Raw genomic sequence first — 16417 nt, forward strand, 5'->3', positions numbered from 1 at the left:
GTCGCCTTGAATTTAATTTGGTTAGCAAGATACTTTGAGTGTTTCTAACTGTCTTTTGCACAGTTTTATTCAATGCATAACAACCTATAACAAGATAGATATTTGATTTTTGAAAACAGTAATAACCATGCAGTTTTACAATCAAATCAATCTTAAATAGTTTATTTAAAAAATATTTACAAGCTATGAATGGTAAAAATGAGACATTTAAAATGTAATGTATAAAATATAATGTATAACATGTTCATGTTAAGTTCCCAGCCTTATAAAATCAAAAGTATAAAAGGATGATGTTTCTTTAAATGGGTGACTCATATAAATATGAAATTATGAACAGAAATACAGCTGTCTAAAACTTTTGCAAACGCAAATGTATTCAAGTATTCCTTTCTAAAATATTCATTACGTCCCGACTTCTTCCTTGGCTGCACTCACACAACCTGAGGAGAAGCTCTGAGGGACATATTATGGTTTGCCTTTAAATAATTATTCATTTGCATAAATATGAATAAATAATAACATTTAAAAAAACTCCTCTGTGGTTCTAATTTAATACAGTTTAAAGATTTAAAAAGAACAGCACAGCATGCTGGAACAAACATCAAAATGCAGTTAAATTAGATAAAATCATTGTTATGTGTGATGATGTATGTTACATCTAAAGGAAATGTCATTCCAATAAATGCCACAACTCAATCTTACAAAATAGATTTTTCTATTTGCATGTAAAGCAGGACACAAGCCTGATGTATGTGTTTATATGATATAATGAGGGAAATTTGTTTGCAAAGGGCAACTCATTCACTCCAAGCCTTGAAAGCGCAGAAACCCACTTAACACTGACATCTGAGCGCTGAAAAGGTTGACACGTTAACAGCCACCAACATAAAACACTCTGCTGCTTTGTTCACTGCCTGCTGACCTGCAGGTCACTTATTCAATCAGTAATTTTCCATCATCACGCCTGTGAGCTGGTTGCAAAACTGACCTACCTGCTGCTGGGAAGATTTAAAAAGCTCTGCGTCTTCTTTCATTCATACAAAATCGGCTCAAACCAATTAACTAGAAATATGCAAATGGAAAAAAAGATTTATTTGCTTTTGTCTTTCAAAAAGATTTGCTTTTTTCATGCTGTTTTCAGCGTTTGCATCCGGATTACTTCTCTTTGCCGAGAAATATAAGCCAGTGCTTGAGGCAGAGTGCTGTAGAGATTTGCATATTGTATCTCCTCTCTTGTTGTTGAAGTCAGCAGCGAGCAAATAAATAAATAAAGTCCTGAGCTAGAAAGGCCGGGCAGAGAACAGGGAACAAGACTTTTGCTTATTTCCTCAACCAAAAATTCATAATTAACATGTTCGACGCAGAGGCTGCAGTTGTCAAGGTAACTGATGACACCGCATTATCACTTGGCACTGCTGCACCCTCCATCCTCCCTGTTTCCTCCCATTCATCAAGCTGCCATTGAACAGATCGTAGCAGGGAGAAAAAGGGGGAGGCAGACCCTTCCCTAAAGAGCTCCTGCTTACTCAGAAAGACAAGTTTGCACCATTTTAATCTGGTATTAACTTTATAAAGTTGTTTACTGCAACACATTATTATAGAAAACATCGAGCCCAGAATTACAACAAGGAAGTACAACAAATCTTCTTGTTATTGAAAGGTATATATCAGTAAAAACATTATGCAGTCTCACCCTGAGCATTTTATTCTAGAGGAGCAGTATTAAGTACAATAGACTTTTTGGAGCTTTACATCATGTTATAATTTTATTCCCTCATCAATTACATACCTCTCTCATTCATTGTTGAAAAATCCTTTAATCTGTCCTGGCAACCATTCAGCTGTGCAAAATGCATGGATGGCCGTAGCCCCGCCTTCAAAACACAGCTCCTCCTCTATCACTCATGATATCTGGGAATGTTCACTTCATTGTTCTTCAAACTGCAGAAATGTAATCCTTTCAATTGATTGTGGAATTGTCAATCGAGGTGCAGAATCGTCTTAAAGCATACCTTGCTGTGTTTTCCTGATAATAGTAACATTTTATAGAAGTGGTGTCATTAGGAGCAGCTAAAACTATCAGTTCGTAACACAAGCTTGATACAAAATATAAAAAAATAAGGACAAAACAAAGTGAACAATCACACAAAAGCAAATAGTATTTTAATTTTTGGTAAACTGATTTATTTTTGAAACCATGAGCCACCTGCTGGTGATTAATTTAGATGTGAGGGCTGATGACGTCTTTTTATTTTGTTTTTCCAAGTTGCAAAATGAAATCTAGCACTTTTCATACAATTAGAAAAACTCAAAGGCCTGTATTTTAACTCCTGGCTCCTCCTGCCAGAATGGTCTGGTCTGCTATGAATTGACAAAAATGACAAAGTGTGAGAGAAACGCTCATATGAGAGTGTGCAACTAAAAAGTCCCAAACAGAACAATGTGTTTCATGGCGATGCTGCCAAGTCCAGGAGGAAAAGCCTGGACTACAAATGAGACACTGCAGGCAGTACAGAGGCAGACTGCTCTGTGGGAGATAACTCCTTTGTTTATCTAGGCTTTGATTCATTCTGAAATATCCACACAAATTAAAGTCTGCTGTACTGTGGGAAAGTCCCGTCTAATTTCTTAATATTTTGCTTTAAATGAGCCAGCCATCCGGCGTTCCTTCAGTACCAAGTACTTCTTTTAGCTTCTAAATTTTTAAAAGTTTGCAAAATGAAAATTGCAGACTTCTGAAATGTTAGATTTGATGTCATTGATGTACGGAGTTGCATTGAAGGTACACCTACTGACTTGTTTTGAGTCAAGCCGAGCAATAGAGGTTTGACGAGGATGTTTAATTACTCCCCTGGAATGAATCATCACTCTTTCAAAAGACGCATCCAAATCACAAGGAACTTCCTGCTCCGCTTTCATGTCGGTATTCAGCAGGGACTGTCATCCATGCAGCTGCGAGTGAAACCCCAAACCTCTATGGGCGGTGTTATTTTTGAGAGATTGCCTTCAGTGGGTCTAATTTCAGACATTTATTGCAAAGTTATGAATGGGTCTAGATTTAAAGCAAAACTACAAAGAAAGAAAAACTAAATTAGAAGGCAGGTAAGATTGTTCTGTATATTAATCCTCGTGTCTCAAGTGAGAAACTTTAGCAGACATTGATAAAAATTACAGAATAAATTTAGTGGTTATTGATAAAAACTACATGCAGATCCACAAAATTCAAGTTGAAAGCAAAAAATAATTACTATCAAAGAAGTCAGCACATTTTCTCAGGTTAAAATACATTAGACAACATACAAATATGTTGACAGGGGGGAAGTCATTGCTCACACTAAACATTTTGATTAGAAATATGACAGAAATAAATGGTGCATAATGTCAAAAACCTCAATACTTTTTTTCTCTGTGCTACAAGGCCACAACTTTTGCAAATTCAAAGGAAACTGTTGATACAAATGAAACAGGCTGGCCATGAGCAATATGAAAAGAAATTCTGATCGGCTCTGTTGCATTCCTGGAAATGAAACTCCACTTTGCTGAATAAGAAACAGCTTCAGTGTTAATGGCAGGCAGCACTAGAGGATGATAAGAGTCTTTGAAGACCTTTTTACAAGCCGTCCTTTTCCCAGGAGTTTAAAAAACCCAATTTTAACTTGACTGTATCTGAAATACAAATATAAGTGAGTTGAGTGGATGATGGAAATGAAACAAGCTGGCCATGAGCAATATAAAAGAGAATTGGGTACATTCCTGGAACTCATGGATGTATTGCTTCATTAACAGTAACTAAATCATGTAATGATCCATTTGTCTGAGAATTAACATTTACATCCTACTAGCAAGACAGAAAGCATAGTATTTGTTAACTGTTGTGCAAACTACTGCAAGAGTGTATTCTCAACTAGATGTGCACAAATATGTGACCAGTATATTACAGTTTCAAATAAACTGTTAATATTTGATGCATGTAATGAATATTGAGAATGGAAAAGTTGAAGAAGGCGTAGTTTTTCCATGATGTTTCAGCTTAAGGGAATGTTCTACTTGATTCCTCCACCTTCAATACAATCCTACTTCCACAATAAAACAGCCCAAATGTTGACCAAAAGTAACCCAATATCTGTGTGCAGCAGTTGTTTGGACATCTAGGCCTATTAATAAAAACGATGCGCAAAAGAACAGTTTCCTTGCAGTTCATGGGTCTTTCTGCATATTCTCCCTGCTGATGCTTGGGTTCTCTCTGGGTACTCTGGCTTCTTGCCACAGTTCAAAAACATGACAATGATGTTAATTGGTCCCTCTAAATTGGTGTGAGTGTGTGAGCAAATGTTCTGACTATCTTTGTGTTTCCCGTCCTGGACCTGCCTCTCATCCAATGACCGCTGGAGATGCATCAACTTCCCCGAAGTGGACGGCTGACAGTTCGGACATAAAGTCGTCATTAACTGTAAGTGGAGGCTCTGCATGCAGCTTGTACCGGGATTTGCTTATCCAGGACTGGCTGCGCACTCATACCAGTATAGTCTATTAATAACTTAGTCCATAAGTTAATGAATACGGCTGAGCATTTCTGATCAGCACATTAGTATTTATAAAACCTGTCACAAGCGCGAGTTTACCGGGAACTTGCGCTTTCAAATACGACAGCCAATCAGATCTGATTATCGGAACTTCCCGCTTTAGGATTGGTCATTCATTCCCAGCAGTTTGGGAACGCGAACGTAGTCAAACGCCACATTAACCAATCAATGAGTTGTCCACGGAGCACAGCGGCGCTCAGAGAGAGTAACATGTTTCAGTGAGGCGGACCAGACCAGCGGCAGCAGCGACAGCAGCGACCGCGGAGCCTCGGTGCGGGTCAGACGTTCACCGCAGCGCCCCGCACTCAACTAACGTGACAGGATTACTGCGCAGACACGTCCTCCACGCTGATGTTATGCGCTTCTAACTCTGCTTTGTTTTTGTTTTCCTTGATTTGTGTTGATGCTGGAGGAGAAACGTCACTGCGGCTAACCGATTCCCTTCGCTCCAGAACCGGGAATTTACAATGAAACATGTGAGGTGACACGTTTTATTTCACCACCACGCTGGGATCACAGAGGGAACCGAGCGAAGATAACTGCGGTAAAAACAAACACATTCCCTGTTTGTCTTATTAGTTTAAGGAAATGTTATATCAGAGAAGACATCGGAGTGGAAAGTCTCAAATGTTGACTGCTTTTCAGGTGGCAAATGTCATTAAAACACTGCAGGGATAACAGTTCATTCACGGGTAAATGAATCGCAGAGGTTTTAAGTGATGGCACATTTGAACCTGTTAAGGCGCATGTGTGGCGCTGCAATGTCTGTGCGCTTCACTGCTGAGCTTCTGTTTATTAACTGAGACGATAAAAAAAAATCCCCTCCGCATTGTGGATCAGTTCTACAGAGAGCTATTGTCTCCCACTCCGCCTCTTTAAAGGGGGAAAATGGTGACTGGTGCCGCATCTCTGGGATCAGCATCCTCTGCGTAAAACGGCGGGGAGGGGGTCCGGGGGGAAGAAGCATTTCATTGCTTTCATTGTATCGATGTTTGTGCTGCAGTGTGGTAGACTGTGGTTATCACGGGGGTGTTCGCTCTCATCTGCTGCCATGCATGCATACAATACAACACTGTATCCCTCAACATAATGCATCAAAAACCCTCCCATTTTATGTCTTCTGTGATGCTCTGAATGCAGCAGCAGCAGCTTCCATACATTGACTCATCTGGCTGCTTAAAATTAGGAGCTTGTATTTTCCTTCCCCTAAAAATGTGTTTTCTGCAGTGTGGAGTTTTAGGGAAATAAAGATTAATGGAATATTTGCACAAACACTGGCACACACACTCATGACCAGCTCAAAGGGGAGCATAATTGCCTCATGAATGTTAATGCATCGTCCTGATGCAGAAACACTGCAAACTAACCCGCCCCCTACTTTACTCTCTCCTGGGCCTGACAGGAGCTGGCTAGCCTTACCTGACTTATTCTGTGCCTGTGTGAATTTGTAGGCGTGCGAATGTGTGTTTGGGTATTCATCCGTGTAGGTGTGTGTGTGTAGGTGCATGTTTGTGGATGATATCACCCTGCATATTGTTGCGGGGCCATGTGTGGTTGCGGATGTGTTTTAACTAGGATCATTAGAGCAGCACACCTACACCTGTCTCATCCAGTCACTGAAGTGAGGGTGCATTAGGAAAGTGCTTCCCATCCTCTGTAATTTAGGCTCTTAAGAGTTCACTTGTTAGGCTGCATAAACTAGTTGGTGTGAAAACTGCAGAACAGTAATAAATGGAAAATTTGTTGAAATTCACCTATGATCTCCTTTAAAAAATTACAGACATACTTTCCTATTTTTTTTTACAATGAAGCTCGCACTAATGAAAACATCCACCAATATTTGCTGAATTGTTTTTAGTGTTCCTGTTCAGGATTATACATAAACAGGCCAAAAGTCTATTAAAGGACAGACACATGAAAAAAACAACCATGAACAACAGTTCATGATCAGCAGTTAGTCTAACACGCTCTGGATGATGGGAGAAAGACAGAGCACGTAAAAATAGAAAGAATATTCAAATTCCACAGTTTGATTGTAATGCAGGAAGCAGGCAAAAAAATTGCAAGTCCCAAAAGCTAAATGGATAGTTACAAATTGTTTATTTTATTCATGTTTTTAATTGTAGCAGAACCACACAGAAAGCTAAATGAGTATTTTGGATGACATGTGAAAGTATTGATCACATCAGTAATTAAACACAGCTGGCAGTGCGTATAAACAGGCTGCGGGTCGATTTGCACCTTGACTAATTTGCAGCCCCATTTACTCATCCCGACGCTGTTTCATTTTGTACATGCAAACTAATCATTTTGTGCCCTGAATATTATGTTATTTACCTTGATAATTAAGCATTTGATTAAAATACTTTCATAGTAAAGGTTCCCAGGCTGTTGCAATAAGATCACTTTTCAAGGCTTTTATCAATGCGTTCATTGAGTAGAAGCTGATATTTAATGGCAGATCTTGAGCCAAAAGTAAGTCACTATTGATATTTTATTCTGAACAACAGATGTTTCTTTTTCTTCAAACAAAGCCAAATGAATAAAACTTGACCTAAGAAATCAAACAAAAATGGCCATGAAAAAGGTCCTCTTTGTCTAGAGGACACGCCCTTCATATGACAGCAGTTGTAAAGGACAACTATTGACATTTTTACCACCTTATTAAGAAATGTTAATGTTGTGAAATCTTCCATTAAAAATTTTAATCTGGCATCTCATTCATAACACATTCGTCTTTGCTGCCAGTTGGTGTGATGAAACAAATTAATAGCTCACTTTGTGAACTGATAAATCAGTTTCTTGATTGATCCTTAAGAGAAATAATAAAAGCAGCCATCAAATGTTCTTTCTGAGAGCCGCTGAGTCACACCAGCGTCCTGAATGAGGCCAGAGTGAAAAGCTCTGCTGGACCCAGGTGCCGCCAGAGGACATGTTCTGTTAGAGTGAGGGGTGTAGCTGCACGCGATTATGCGATTTGTGCAGCACTACAGCTGAATGATCACACTTTCAAGCTGTTTGTAAGCCTCTAGACGCCTACCTTTGGGTGAAATCAGCAAGTTCTCACCCACTCTGTGCAGGCTGCTTGGAAGGCATTCTTGGAAATGCAGGGAATCACTGACAGGAGAGTGAGCAGGTCAGAGAGTTTGTGTCGCTTATAAATTGGTGAACGATACGTTCTGCAGCTTATAAATTGGTGATATAACTATCAGACTATCAAAGTGAGATGTGCTTTAAAATGCAGTATGTTCTGGGTTCTGTTTTTCAGTTGCATTCTTTAATTTCCTAAAAAGCAGACTTGTCAGGGGTTTTAAATGGCCGTGCTTTCTTTTATGATGGGTGACTCCAGCTCTCCTATAGATTGTTTGGCCTGCAAGCTCATTCCCTGCAAGCAGGAGGAGGTGGATCGTCTGCAGCTTTCACCATTCATCATGGCTGTTTTGTGAGTCAGTGGTGATTAATCTGATTGGTGGTGTTCAGGCTCCGTGTGCCCCTGAGAGTACGCCAGGAACGGGCTTATGTGCCGAGCTAAATGGCCTCGACTGCGTTGATGCTTCCGACTTTCGGAGCGTCTCAGGTGTGCGCGTCACTGTCGGACATGTGGGAACATGGCTGGTGGTGTAGTCAGCGCAGGGCTTCCTTCAGGAACAAACATTACCATGTTGGTCAGTGACTATTCCACCTGATTCAACATCTGTGGGTGTAAGCTTCAGACTATGAATTTTAAAATAGGCAGTCTTAACCCTTCACTGTTAAACAGCAGAAGAATTTCCGGTAAAAAAAGGAACAAGATGTGACTTTGTAAAACTACATGGACAAATTATTGTCTCTTTTCATAATTCTATTTTAATCTAGTTTAAGAGTTAGTTAATTAGGTATTTTTTCCTTAAGATAAATTAGGATACTTTTTACCCAGAAATGGTAAACATCAAGAGTTTTTAATGGTTTCTAAAAAATTGGAATACATACACAGAAATGTTGACTATTGGGTGTCAGCGAGTCACTGAGCTTTCATTGTGAATATGATAGTACACTATTTATAAATCATAAAATGTTATTTTCAAGCTGTTAGAATGTCTTAGGAACCTAACAGGTAATGGTTTTATCTGGCTGGAACATTTTAGATCTGACTGACTAAATTCTGGCAGTTACTGGTACCAGCAGTCATTTTGGTGACAGTCTGGGTTTTCTAGGAATTTCTTTCTGGCAGGAGCTTTCAATATTTTAAAGTGCTTTGACAGATGTATGAGTATTTGTGAAATCTGTTTTGGGTCCATTGGTGACTCTATTGGCTTTCTTTGGGTTAAAGTTATTAGTTTGCGTTTGCTCATGATGAATAACAACCAGCTGAGAATAAATGCTTACTGAATGGGTTTTATGTTCTACATTAGGACCGGGAGTAAACGCATGCTCAACATGGGCAGCATTTGTTTTACTTGTAGGTGATGTTGAATGATGCTATTTTCTCAGGATTTACTACTCATAGTTGAGCTCTAATTACAATAAAAAAAATAAAAAATAAAATCATGACAAAATTACTGGTAAATAGTCCAACAGACAATATTAATGCATTTGAACTTTTGTGTCTAGGGATCCAAAATAATGCATCAGGTGTGAAGATCTTCAAACAGGCTAAATATCTTATCGGCATCCAAAGTGTGAATTCAATGTGCCTAAAATATAATGGACAAATAATATTGCATTAGAGTGATGAAGTTCTTGTTTGCTTTTTGGTCAAACTTAAATGTTTCAGAGCCTCAAACACATTTAGCAAACACAGTTGGACTTTTGATTTGATGATCAATTTCTCAAATGATTTGTTGTATAAGTGACTTTGTTTCTCATTTGTTCTTAAATGTCTGATGTTTGGGTCAAAACAATTTTTTTTCTGCCTTTATAGATTTTAGAGAGTTTGACCTGATCATGAAAAGAGTTTTTTTTCCTTAAATAAAATAAGTACAGACTATCTTTATCTGTTATGATATTTTTTCTGATCTGAAACACAACGAAGCAAGATGAGAAGAAATGTGATTTTTGTCTTTTATTAATGAATGCTACCACAGCAGTTGTAACAACAACCACTAATGAACAATTCTTTATGAACCCCTAGTTGCTTTTTCAAAGTTTTCCCAGCATCCTGCACGACTGTTTCTGGTCGAGACAGTTCTATGAAAGAAAATGGAGGTCAGCAGCTGATGCGTGAGGGCAAATAAATCATCCAAAATACCATCTAATTAAAAATGGCTTCAGCAGCTCGTGTCATGTAACCAGAAATTCACATCAGTCGTAAATAAGGACAGAAAGCGTATCGACACACTGGAAGTGATTTTCATGCCTTGATGCATTAGATGTAATTGGTAATAGTAAACCTTGCATGGCTGCACAAAAGTGACTCCAGTCTCAAGGTATCCAGTGTTTACTGTGTGAACTCTTCCACTCTTGACTGGTCTTTAATTTTGCAAGTCGAACGTCCCTTTCTGTGCACAATTAAGCCCTTTCATATTTCTAGAATACACATAAATGTTGACAGCAAAAGTGGGGTTCACACTCCCACTGAGGAATAGGATTATTTTTATCTACTTAACACCCTGAAACTGTAGCTCTTGAAATAAAAACAAAAACCTGGTGAAGTAGGAAAAAGGTTGAGTAAAGCAAGACTGCAGCAAATGCTGTGAGGTGAATCTGTGTCAAGAGTAACTATGCAATATGCAAATGTTTTAATTAATTACATCATTCCCGCTCAGCTTATTAATCCACATGCTCTCTTCATAACTGTGAAGCAGATCTTGGCAGCCACTATGAATGAGGACAATTGTGAGACATCTCACACACTGATTTTTTTTTTTTCACTCTTTGCTGTAAAGTCCCAAAGCTGCCACCCTGCAAAGCCACTATTTATTTAAAAAGACCATCGACTGAAAAATTAGTCAAACTAATGCGTGTGATAATTATTCCACTTTCCTAGGGAAAAAAAAGAGGTGCCATTTTTTTGGGAGACAGCTTTGGAGGGTGAAAACGAAACATCCTGTTTTGCAGTCATGTATGTGCAGCAGTGGGATGTTTGCCACACAATCCAATCTGTTGAAGATGGTGGATGAGCTTGGCAGAAAGACTGGCCTCACACATCTGCTCCTCCCTCACAGCCAACTGGGAGGCGCCGGTCCAGTGAGGAGCGTTTTCATTTTCTCATTCTGTTAGCAGTCCACAACTTCAGGCCCGAGTGCCATGACTAACCTCTTGGTAAATAATTAGAGTTGGAGCAGCAGCACTTGGTGGCCACTCAGCTTTGCTCGAGCTGCAGCACCACCAAGACAAGTCAATAAACGCTCTTAGCAAGAGCAGAGAAAGCTGCAAAGTCAGAATCTGCAGCTCAATAACAAAACATTGTTATTGGGAAAAAACAGGCTTTTGATTGGAGAAAATAATCAGGAAGAAAAATACCTGCCAATTTTTTTGTACCACAGAAGAAGCAACTCTTTGTGTTGTGTGAGAGATTATTCTCAGCTGCCTTCACACAGTTTATTTAATGCAAGTGTGTGAAACTTGACAAGTTTTTGTCAAAAAACTTTGTGAAAACATTTAAGGTTTTTACTGTGTACAGGACGGACTGTTTATTTTGCTAAATTAAATCCAGTCAAAGAGGAAATGAGAATAAATATCACAATGCTGCCACTTCCCTGCTTCATAGTTGAAATTCTGTTCTCAGGTTTTTTAGCTTCCTGAAATGTTAATAAGGTTATTAAGAGCAAAGGCTTCAGAAGTTTAGGAAGCCAAGGAAGCCAATAACTTCTTTATTTAAACGTCCTAAATAAAGATCTCTAAGGGAATAAATGCAATTTTCTATTACTTTATTCTTCTATTATCCTGGCATTTAGGGAATATAAATTATTTTGACACATCTAGATTACAATAAGCAGAAAATGCTTTTTATACAGCATAAAAACATGTGTAAAAACATGTATAATTAAAAATGTTTAATCTATTTTAATATTTAATTTATAAAATATCTTAATCATCTTCTCAAAAATGTTTATTCCTCAATTTGCTTCTAAACTTTGACATCCTGTTTGTATGAACAGTTATAAAGTGACTTGTTATATTTCTGTTTAGCTTTAAATCATTTTATAAATGAATAAATTCAGAGATTTGCCTGATTCAGATTTGTCTTCTGAAGCTATGACCTGTTCATGACATTTAATATTTACTCCTTTGTAACTGTAGTCATTCATTTTAGATTCAGTTGTTTAGATTCAAAACCACATTCAGTTTGTATCCTTGCACATTTTTTTAATGTCATATATTTGACAGAGGTTCCATTAAATTGCTGACCAGAAGTTTGAAGTGAATGAAATCATAACCTGTTTTCAGCTGCTGAGTAAGATTTCTGTAGTATCAGTTTAAGCAAATCCAAGGTTATCTTGTTTTGTGTAAATATGTATTTAGTTTGTAGAAACATTTCTACCTGCAGTTGTGTTTTGACAAATATCTGCACTTGCTTGCTCTTTCTCATGTAGAAATTAAAAATTGTGCCATTTTTTCCCATCCATTTTTTCTAAATAGCTCAGCCTCAGATTGGATGTGGAGCTCCAGTGAGCAGCTGTTTTTTTTAAACCTTTTCTTAAACCTCCCAACAAGATTAACATCTAGGTCTTCCACATGAACATTTTTTGATATCCTGCTGTGATTTATGATTATCACATCATCACTGTCTACAATATAAATAGGAGAATGTCACTCTATGCATAGAATCCTTTTGCTTTGTCCTTTTTATGAGTGGGTTTCCAAAGTAGGTTAACAGGCATCAAATAAATCTGGTGCTACCATTAATCTATTTGTCTAGGAATCCTAACTGATTCCTAGAAAAATAGATTATTTTCCTGTATAGTGTGCTGTTACTGTATTTAAAATGTGTATATTCATTCACTGTGATACCACCAGTCTTGTTATGTTTTCTTTATTTCCATTTGAACATAAACTGACTTCAGCTCAGTGCTGCATGGTGGAACAGTTTGTGGCGCTGAAGGTCTTGGATTTACATTTGTCTGCATGAAGTTTGACTTTTCTCCTTGTGCATGTGTGAGTTGTCTCCAGGTACTCTGGTTTCCTCCGACAGTCCAGACACGACTGTAATAACGGGTTATTCGTAAGAATAAGCAGGTATCGACGATGGATGGATGAGTTCAGCTCCATCATGACTCAAACAGGCAGTGAAGCGCCTTATGATGGAAAGCAACAAGTTACATTTACTCATGTAACTGTAATTAAATAAAAATGTTGCATATTTTAACATTAAAAAAAAAGTCTGAACTTTAGCTTTTACTTGACTGTATTATGTGTTCGATATTGCAGTCAGTTAGGTTTGGAATCTCATCCATGACTAAAAATGTTTTTATTGAAGAGGGAAATGTCACTTATTTCCATCCAAATATTCAGCCTGTAGTCGGTTTTGGATAATTATGCTGCAAATAGTGTCCCAATTGAATTAATACCTGATTAAAAGAACATGAACATAAGTAGTAGTTTAATAAATAATCACTTTGCAGCAATAGTAAGTAGCTATATAGATGATAAAATAAGACATTTTCAATTGTGGCTCTACGAGGTGCATTTGTTGATCTAATTGTACAAATTCCTGTTTACAGGAAGAAAACTCAGTGAAGGAATAGAAACAGATACGTCGAAATGTGTGACTGAGAATCAGTTAGGATTCCTAGAATATGTTTGTTTCTGTCTTCAGCAGCACTTTAACCACACGCTTTTATTGTGTTTTAAAGTGCCTTTTCATTATTCTTTTAATTAAATGTAGCTGGTGTTTAATTAAACTTTACTCCTTTAGCTACTGCTAACTCACTAGCTAAGCATTGCTCCAGTATCACACAGATTAAAACAAAAATTACTGAATTGTGACGACAAGAAGGAAGTGTAGTTAAACTGAGAGAAAAGCCAATTTAATGGTTTTCATATCCGCAGCCATGTTTTGTCATGTTGGAGATTGGCAACAGACCCCCGGCCCTGCAGGCAAACTGGATGAATCCATCTTGTGTTACTGGACACATTTTAGGGTTTGGCTTTCAATGTTGTGAGTGAAATCACATCCACTGTAACTCTAGTTTTACGCTCTTTTAATCCCTGTATTTTGATATATTGGACAATTATAATGCTTAGTGCACAATATGTACATTATTACAAATCCAAACAGGTAGTCTGAACAGTGCACAGACGGTTCAGGTTTGCAACAAGCAGATTGTTCTCCATGAAAAGCCGTTTTACATCACTGTGTGCAATAACAGACAGTTAATGGTGGCCTGGACCTCGTGGAATACTTCACTCTTTATGTAGTCATCTGAAAACCAGGGTACATTTATGGATTTTTATTTTGAAGCCCGTTTTGTTTCATCGTTGCATCAGTGGACAAAACAAGGGCAGTGCATTGACCTTTATGGACAGAGTTCACCGCGCTGAAGGTTCTGCAAGCTTCGCCCCACTCCATATTAGAATACAGAGCCACGCTGTTGCAAGTCCTACTGCTGCTGCTGCTGCTGCATGCCCTTATGCACTGGCTCTCTTCCCAGCATGCTTCATAGGGGGGAGGTGTCAGGAGGAGGGGGTGAATAGAGATGAGAGGAGGCAGAAAAAGGTTGAGATTGTGGGTTAAAAAAAAGCGGTCAGAGGAGGTGGCTGAAAGAAAGTGGTGTTAAAGGAGAAATTGAGTGGATGAGGACGATTCTTTAAAACGTGCTAGTTCTGAGACGATGGCTGACTGGACAGTGTTGATATGGATGTTAGACAGCACAACCACGTTGTTGTTTTTTCTTCAAATTTATGGCACATTTACAAATTAAACATAAACATAAAATGAGTAAATTCTTTCAACGTTACATTTTTTGTCCTCTGTTGTTGTTTTACATGATCTCTTTTCAGTGGTGCTAAGCTATTCCTAGTGAAACACTCCAACCCCCGCACAGGCAGGGAGGGAGGGAAGGAGTGAATGGATGGATGGAGTGAGGAAAGATAGTGTTTGTGCCATGATGGAGGGGGTCACCGCCTGTCAGGGAGCTTTTGTGTCTTTAAAACTCATGTGCAGTTGCCAGTGAAAGTCAGTCATGCATACAATATGGAGAGAGACCTACAGTGTACTGTAAACATGACACAGATGAACAACATCTATGCTTTAGTGCTTAAACTGTCCCCTAATGCACACACTGTTTTCTATTCTGGTGAATTAATTAACTCATCATTGATTGGGTAAATTTTGGGTCTGCATTTTTGTTTAAAAAAATAATCAGAGCCGTAAAACTGATTTGTACAGTAATTGTTACAATGCATTGCAAAATTGTTGATATTTGTTGAACTTTTTTGGCACTTATAATGTGACAAAACACACTATTAGTATGGTGACACCTGGTGGTGGCAGCATTATAGTGTGGGATTGTTTTTCTCTGAATGGTGTTTGGAGGATGAATGGAGCTAAATACAAAGAATCCTGGAAAAAAAACTTGAGAGGCTGCAGAACTGGGGCGTTTATTGCACCGTCATTATCTTAAAAATGTCATCATAAGACTTTTGATTAAATCTCTCAGCACTGAATTCCAATTAACAGTGTTTGAAATGTAATTATACAATTTTTTCTCATTTGTTCCATGAGTAATACTTTTCAGTAAATAATGCAGTTACTACATGCAGTTTAATGATAAAAAACACACTTCTATATGTGGTTGTTTCATGTGCTTGTCAAGAACAGTGTTTGTGTTTGTAGGGATATGATTTTCTTTTAGCTTCATAGTTGTCTACTACCTTCTGTTGGTCTATCACTTAAATTAATAATAAATAAAATGCCTCACATTTTGTGGCTTTATGTAAAAAAAGGAACAAGGTCCTGATTTACAAAAATGGCCTGTTTTACTTTAGCAACAAAAGCCTTAAAATAAAAGTAAGTCACTGACAGTAGCCATGTCCATATGCTTCGCGATCTACAAGTTGTCGTCCCTGTAAATGAGGCACAACATTACAGAGTCATCAATCTCTAAAAGCTTGCATCGCTCAGGGACGGATTACTCATACATTTAGGTTTTATAACACTCAGCGCTTAAAATAACTGCATTTTCAGCTAAACAATGACTGCAGTTTAGATAAATGAATAGAACGATATTGACATTTTGTTTGCTGATGCATTACTGGCAAATCATACAATGAACAAATTAAGAAAAATACCAAGACATTGTGTTTTTCAGAGATTTATTCTCTTAAATAAGGCAAATAGATTTGCAGCTTTGGCCACAAAAGAGGAATTAATTTATCTGAACAAAGTTATTACTGTTCAAAGTAGTGTAACAAAAGCATCTGTAAAATGCTTTATGATGTCAAGGTGTTCATTCTGTTCAGTGATTTCTAGTACACACAGCTAGGAGGGAGTCAGCAGGACAAATTCATGCATGTGTGTCACAAACACAGCAAGGCGAATGACCGAGATCAGCAGGGAGACAGGAGAAGCAGGAAGACAGAGGGATAACAGCACGGATTTACATGCAGCCACACGGGCATGTTCACCAGAAAATAGTGGAGGGAGACAGCGTGTTGGACAGACAGACTGCCAGATCAGCTGGCGGACAGAAAACAGGGTATAAATTCATCCGTGACATGAATGTGGTGCTTGATTTTTCTTTTCAGTGCTCTTTCTGTGTTAATTGTATCTTAATACCATACAGATGATGATCAATCTGTACATGATCATCATGTACAGATTCAACAGTCATAATGAACAGAAAGAAAAGGTACTTCAGCTCCATGCAGAGCATAAAAGTGTTAACTTCGATGTGTTAAATCCACACTTTTAT

The 16417-nt window shown here is 38.1% G+C and overlaps 1 protein-coding gene across 2 annotated transcripts in view; it reads left to right on the forward strand.

Moving 5' to 3' along the window:
• The first annotated feature begins 4786 nt into the window (after nucleotides 1-4786).
• The window catches only part of shisa7b (shisa family member 7), a 37245-nt gene continuing 25614 nt past the window's right edge, over nucleotides 4787-16417 (forward strand). For both annotated transcript variants that reach the window (XM_055055267.1, XM_055055268.1), the window contains exon 1: nucleotides 4787-5127. The gene's annotated coding sequence lies outside the window, so the exon portion shown is untranslated. The remainder of the gene's footprint in view (nucleotides 5128-16417) is intronic.

Source organism: Poeciliopsis prolifica, unplaced genomic scaffold, assembly GCF_027474105.1.
Source record: "Poeciliopsis prolifica strain line A6 unplaced genomic scaffold, Auburn_PproV2 SCAFFOLD041, whole genome shotgun sequence".
NCBI classification, from domain to species: Eukaryota; Metazoa; Chordata; class Actinopteri; order Cyprinodontiformes; family Poeciliidae; genus Poeciliopsis; species Poeciliopsis prolifica.